Source organism: Callospermophilus lateralis, unplaced genomic scaffold, assembly GCF_048772815.1.
Source record: "Callospermophilus lateralis isolate mCalLat2 unplaced genomic scaffold, mCalLat2.hap1 Scaffold_79, whole genome shotgun sequence".
Lineage (NCBI taxonomy): Eukaryota > Metazoa > Chordata > Mammalia > Rodentia > Sciuridae > Callospermophilus > Callospermophilus lateralis.
In genome coordinates this window covers 5,026,452-5,033,788 of record NW_027515935.1, presented here as the reverse complement: position 1 = coordinate 5,033,788, position 7,337 = coordinate 5,026,452, and the positions used below count along the sequence as shown (strand labels likewise).

At 33.7% G+C, this 7,337-nt stretch overlaps 1 pseudogene; it reads right to left on the bottom strand.

The window, feature by feature from the left end:
- Positions 1-5,117: 5,117 nt before the first annotated feature.
- Positions 5,118-6,720, bottom strand: LOC143640956 (neutral amino acid uniporter 4-like; annotated as a pseudogene).
- Positions 6,721-7,337: the final 617 nt, after the last annotated feature.

Genomic DNA, 7,337 nt, shown 5'->3' with positions numbered 1-7,337 from the left:
TTCTTCTGGTCGTACATGGTGTGGAATCCCACAGTTGTATGGTTATATATGCACACAGGGTAATAATGCCTAATTGATTCTACTGACCTTCCTAACCCCATACACCCTCCCCTCTACATAAAGTAACTCTATTCTTCCCTGCCCCCCTCTTACTGTGAATTAGCATCTGCATGGCAGAGAAAAATGTTTGGCCTTTGTTTTGGGGGGATTGGCTTATTTTTCTTATCATGATATTCACCAGCTCCATTCATTTACCAGCAAATGTCCTAATTTCATTCTTCTTTAATGCTGAGTAATATTCCATCATATATATATGCATATATCATTTTATTTATTCATTCATCTGCTGAAGAGCATCTAGATTTGTTCCAGAATTTAGCTGTTGTGAATTTAGCTGCTATGAACATTGATGTGACTATATCCCTGTAATATGCTGATTTTAAGTTCTTCGGGTATAAACTGAGGAGTAGGATAGCTGAGTCAAAGGGTGGTTCCATTCCAAGTTTTTGAGGAATGTCAATACTGCTTTCCTTATGGTTGTAACAATTTGCATTCCCACCAGCAATGTGTGAGTGAACCTCTTTCCCCACGTCCTCATCAACATTTATTGTTGTTTGTATTCTTGATGATTGCCATTCTGACTGGGGTGAGATAAAATATTAGAATAGTTTTGATTTGCATTTCTCTAATCACTAAAGATGTTAAACATTTTTTCATGTATTTGTTGATTGATTGTATTTCTTCTTCTGTGTAGTGTCTATTCAGTTCCTTGGCCCATTTATTGGCTGGGTTATTGTTTTTTTGGTGCTAAGTTCTTTTGAGGTCTTTTATTTTTTTTTTGAAAGCAAAATAATTATGTTTTATTGAAAATTCAGAAGCATTGCAGTACTTTAAGACAGACTTTTTCATATTCTTTTACAAAGAAAAATAAAACAATTGACTCGAGCACAATGATATTCAGTTCTAAAACTAACAAAATCCTTTTGAAAAACAAAAATCCACAGCTTGATTTATTTAGGTCATAAGCATGTCTTTTCCTATTTGTTGCCTAGAAAACTCAAATGCACAATTTTTTAGAGTGATATTTCCAATATATCATCTTTCAGGATCCAATTTAAATCGTAGATTATATTTTTATCTAGTTCATGTAAGTTACTGGTGTGTGTTTGTACATGTGGGTGCACACATTCCAGCAGGAATTAGCCTATTTTAACATAAACTTTAAAGAATCTGAGTGATCCATCATTTCACTTATGAGAGGACAACAAATACCATGTCTATTCATTTCTTAAGCAGATATTCTGATCTCCTAGGCCAAAAACCAACCAGTTTCAGAATGATATGAGACCTAGAAGTAAATGCTAGTGGTATGTATTAGACTAACCATAATTCTATAAAGTATTAACTATTACAGTCTGTAATTTAAGAAGTATCCAATCTTTTAGATCAGCTTCTCAAATTATAGTATGAAGAGGGAGCCAAAAAACCAAAATAAATCAACTTTTTGAAATTAATGTTTATTTTTATAGCAAATTATCTTATGTCTCAACATTCATTGAAATACTAGTACTATTTAAATAATTTTATTTAATATATACATCAACTCTACTCTGTATCTTCTCCATTTTAAATGAAAAATAAGAGATAAAGAAATGGAATTTGGGTACCTGTTGTCAACAAATGCATTACTCAGATGCTGCATTGACATCTGTGGTGAAGAAATAGACAGGTAAGTTACAGCAAGATCTGTGTTTTTTCAGCACTAGAAATGGCATAATATAGAACTTTAATATTTTATAGTACTTTGAAGTTAAACAGCTTCTATGTAACTATTAAGCAAATATTCAGGGAAATCAAATCCCATTAGAAAATTTATAGCACATGCAGTGTATAATCCTCTTGTAAAAATTTAAGTGCATTTTCTACACAAGAGGCAGAGATCATTTTAATAAAGAAGAATTAAGGACAGAATTAAAATGTAATGTGGCATTTGCTAATACAACACTTATTTTCATTTGGTAACACCATCTAAAGTAATCTTCAACCAACAAAAACTCTTACTAATTGTAAAGAAATCTGGCCATGAGGGATAAATTTCCTCTGACAAAATGTTTGGAAAGCAGCGCTTTAACAACAAGTTGACTCTGATCCTAATAAAACTCTAGGTGTAAGGGAGCAGAGATAACTTGGTAAAAACAGAGCTTCACCAGAGGTAAATAAAGGTTTTCTTCTCTGCCCCATCCATTCAGCAGAGATGACTCTCAGACAAGACAACTTTCAGAAAAAAATTTTCACTGTGTAGTAGATTGATGCTGTCATTTCAACCATATCATGATGGACCAAAAAACAGTAGACACAAAATTCCACAGGTACAATCACTCTCAATTCTCCCAGCTCCCAAAGTAAAACCAACAGCTGATACAATCAAAGTATTTTCTCCAAGAATCTTTAGAAAATGTTATGACTCATAAAAACTAAATTTCAGAAAAATATTTCCAATGATAAATATGTATTTCACTGCAGAATCATTGACACTGAACTAATGCATATTCATGAGCATTCTGTGCATCCTAAACTTCCACCAAAGACAGCTTAGTAAGGAATGATTTTTAAGTAATACCAACACAATGCTTAAAAAAAAACTTCACATAATGCTTGTACCCCACTTTCAAAAAAAACTGGCATAAAATCTGTAATAATTATGTAGTAATATTATTATCAAATACGCTTAAAAAAGAGTGCACTGAAACATTGCATTTAGTGTATCTTAAAAATTAAAACCATTTTCTCCCCCTTTAGCCCTTCTTCCTTTCTAAATTTCAAGTTTTTCTTGTAGAATCTTGATAATTTAGTGATTTTCAAATTGGATCTTGAGTCAGCATTACTACTGCATATGAAAGCCTAGTTGACAATATGCTCAAGATGTGTTGATGCTAAATGTAAAATTTATTTTTATGATCAACTATTCAACATTTCATTATATTTTATTAATTCCATAAGGAAATAAATAGGTGAAAGTACAAAAATAAAATTTCACACAGACTATAAATACATTGTGAAGACAGCTGACAAAAAACTAATGCTATTTTCCATTAAGCAATGGTTTTTTAATAATTTTACAACTTATAAATTTTTAAAACATCTAATTTATTCTTAGATTGAAGATTATATAACATTAGTTTCAATGAAGATTACTTTTCCTTTTCCATATTCTCTTAGTATGAATAAAGACTCAATGTAACATATTTAATACAAAAGTATTACAAAAACTATTATTGGCAATATTTAATGTAAATGTTTTTAAGAAGTTTTGATTCTTATGAATCTGTAGCAAAATAAAGCTTCTGATATATTTTTAGGATCATATTGATGATCAGTGAATGACATAAGCAAATAATACCTATGTAAACATTTATATACAAAAATAGAGAATATATTCTCTACAGTGAGTTTAATGGAATCTTGCAGCATTATCCATTAGACTACCACCAGGCCAATTAAAATGTTCCATGTTTTAAAGTTTGAATTCTTTTTTTAAGTCAGAAGAAATTCTTTTCCTTATGCTTTAAACTTAATAATTTTCATCTTCCCAATCAAATGAGATTATTTGTTCTGGTTATTAAGTGTGCTTGAAGAATTTGGAAGAATAGAAGATATTTCTCCGGAAGATACCTGGACTGTCTCAATATTAATTAACAGATTATTATTGTTTGAATTTTTCCTATCCATGCATTTTTTAAAAATATTTTTTTTTAGTTTTTATAGTTGGACACAATACTTCTTTATTTATTTATTTATTTTTATGTGGTGCTGAGGATCGAACCCAGCACCTCACACATGCTAGGCGAGCTCTCTACAGCCCCAGCCCCCTATCCATTCATTTTATGGTTCTTTTATTCTGCCCGTTCAGATCAATGAAAGACTGGAAGAAGGAAAGCCATAAGGTTGAAAAAATCCACAAGTCCTATATTTTGTCAGTATCTATTTTCTGCTATTAAGGAAGATAGTGCCTATGAAACTGAGGGAAGAGAAGGAACATAAGGAGAGCTCCAGCCACAAACACTGCAGCATGGCCCATTCTAGCCCACCATGTCATAGCAGCAATGATCTCAATTCTGTATTAAAAAACAATTGCTTCTTTCCCTTGCTGAGGTATGAAGCCACAGTGCTCGGTTCTTAGTTTCCTGGTTTTCTGTTCAGGTGATGTATACTATTCAAAGATCATATATACACTTTCAAAATATAAAAATATAATTAAATAGACTCAACAATAAAATTAAACTGAAGATAATTTATTCTTGGGTGTGATGTGAAAAATAAAATCCCTGGCCTGGTAGTCAAGAAATCAGGTTCTCTTTTTCTCAAGCACTAGCGGCCTTGACCAAGTTGCTTAACTTTTCTGAGTCTTCACTTACAACTTACAAGGAGTTGTACTGGGTAACCTTTAAAGTCCCTTCCAAATCTGACTGAAACACTAAATCAGAATCTTGCTAAGTACCTCCTGTCTGATATGAAGATCACCTACTATACAGTACAGTGTAAAAATAATTCTGTTTGAGGGATTTTCTGATGCTTATATCATGGAAAGTGTATTTCCCAATGGATGGGCTAAGCATAAGTAAGCATTTGGCTAAATACCTAATAAAAACAATCCAGATTTTCTTAAGTTATACAAAAAGCTTACTCTGATATTTACTGGGATGGTCTAGAGAGAGACTTTTGTTATGTATGTCCTGATTTAATTCGCAAACTGTTGAAGTCCTATATCTCCTCAACTTGGTGGCAAAAAGGTAGCATGGGGGTAAGAGAAATCTTGATTAAAGTGTTTCTTACAGAAATTATAAATAATTTAGAAATATTTTTATTCTTTAATTTTTTTTATATTTTAATTTTTTCAATTGTCCAAAGTAATTTAAACATTATTATATTATTTAAAGCATGTCATAGTTCACCATTACTGGTAAAGTATTGTAGTTTTCTGCCAAAATATTAACACTGTGCCAAAAATGGGGAGAGGACGATCTATTTTTGAGTATATGGTGATGTGTATTTTACTGTTCTTATTTTAATTGCTTTCAAAACTGAGACAAAATATAAGAATCTGAACTCTGCTTCTATTATTTCAAACCAGATGCTAAGCATGTTGAATTCAAATTCAGAGAGGGATTTTGTGGAGTACCAGCTACATCTCTAGCAGTTGGATAAATAATTTCTTCAACAGTTACATATGTACCTAATAAGAAGCCAACAACTCCAGTGAATGCTATAGAAATATTTTTCAGGATCATCCGTATATTGTAATGTTCCTTAGAAAATGTAAGAATTTCAACCAAAGGTGGTAGAATCAGGGCCAATATGCTGCTGCTCACAGCTCCAACAAAGGAAATTACGATGTCTAAACGAGGAATAAGAATTTCTCCAGCACAAGTAATACTAACCAAGAAGGATCTTATATCAAATTCACAAATTTGCTTCCATTTAGCATGAAATTTGGATGTGACTCCAGGGATAATGATTTCTGCTGGAACATAGAACTGAATTGAATATGTCACAAAGATGCCAAAGGAATACAGAATTTTCACTGACTGATATAACCATACATCCTGGGGAAGATTCAAAGTTATGCTGCCTTTGATTTCATTACGAAAGCACATATATCCTAAAGTAGCCAAAGTCACATACAAAGTTGTAACGATCCCCATGCCAATATTCAGAGCTTGAGGGAAGCTTTTTGAGTCTTTCATTTGGTTTTCCAGTGGAAGGACCACTCCTATGCCTTCGAAAGCAAATACAGCAGTACCAAAAAAAAAAAAAAAAAAAAAGCGGGTATTTTTCCCAACCAGCCACTATTGGAAGGTTGTGGGGATCTGGCATGTTCCTAACAATGTGCTGGTAAATTACCACAAGACTGACAGCCATGGAAATGTTGGCAAGGAATTAAAGTACAAATAGATTCTTTAGCTCACAAATGAAGACCAAAAGAATTATAAATGGAAGAAAGCAAAGCATGTATATCCTTAGGTCAATACTTCTTCTTTCACATGGATTTGACAAATTGGTACTATTCAAAACAAATACTTTACTGTCCGAGAATCCTTCATGAACCTAGAGCAAGATTCAGGTAAACATTTGAGTCCTTTGGTGCCCTCTAGAGACAGAGATGGGCTAATAGGACTTCCTATGGTCTCATATGTTTACCAAAATGTAAAACATTTTTTCACATTTTCAGCTAAAAAGACAATATAAACACTGCAGAATCCCAGCTGTGTTATCACCAAAAAAAAGTCAACCATACTCGGTCCCCATGTTGCTTGCTTCTGAAGACAACTCCAAGGACTCACTTCCATAGCGAAACTCACAGTGTCACTATAACCTAATGTTGACTTTTTAAACCAATATGTGCATACAGTGAACAGAAATAATTCCTATAAACACAAGGCTGATTGATCCAAGCACTATTCCTGCATTTTTTATTGCCAATGGAAGTCCTAAAAGGCCAGTTCCAATATTTCCTTTAAGAGGATGCATAAGACTTTGTAAAAATGAAATGCCCTCTTGACCTTCAAGCTGGTAATGCTTCTGAACAGGCAGTAGCTCTTGCTCATGCTCCTCATCTGATGTCCCATCAGAATTCTGCTCATTTATCAAAGGCCTCATTACATCCATATCTAGCTCTTCGGGCCCAGCCGCTTAGGCCGCCGCCGGCGTCACCACTTCCATCTCTCCCGGGTCTCCAGGACTAGGACGCCCGGGTGCCCGCTCTCCCGCCACAGCGTGACCGGCGTCAGGCCCAGATGCCCAGCCCTGGGGGACCGGTGCCCGGCGCCTTTTTGAGGTCTTTTATATCCTGGAGATTAATGCTCTATCCTGAAGTAGATGTGGTAAAGATTTTCTCCCATTCTGTAGGATCTTTCTTCACATTATTGATTGTTTTCTTTGCTGAGAAGAAGCTTTTTAGTGTGATACCATCCCATTTATTGATTTTGATTTTACTTCTTGCACTTTAGGATTCTTATTAATGAAGTCAGATCCTAGGTTCTAGAATTCATAAATGAATTCAGCAAAGTAGCAGGATTTAAAATCAACACCAATAAATCAAACACATTCCTATATATCAGTGATGAATCTACTGAAAGAAAAATTAGGAAAACCACCCCATTCGCTATAGCCTCAAAAAAAAAATATTTGGGAATCAATCTAACAAAAGATGTGAAAGACCTCTACAAAGAAAACTATAGAACACTAAAGAAAGAAATTGAAGAAGATCTTAGAAGATGGAAAGACTTCCCATGCTCCTCCATAGGCAGAATTAATATTGTCAAAATGGCCATACTACC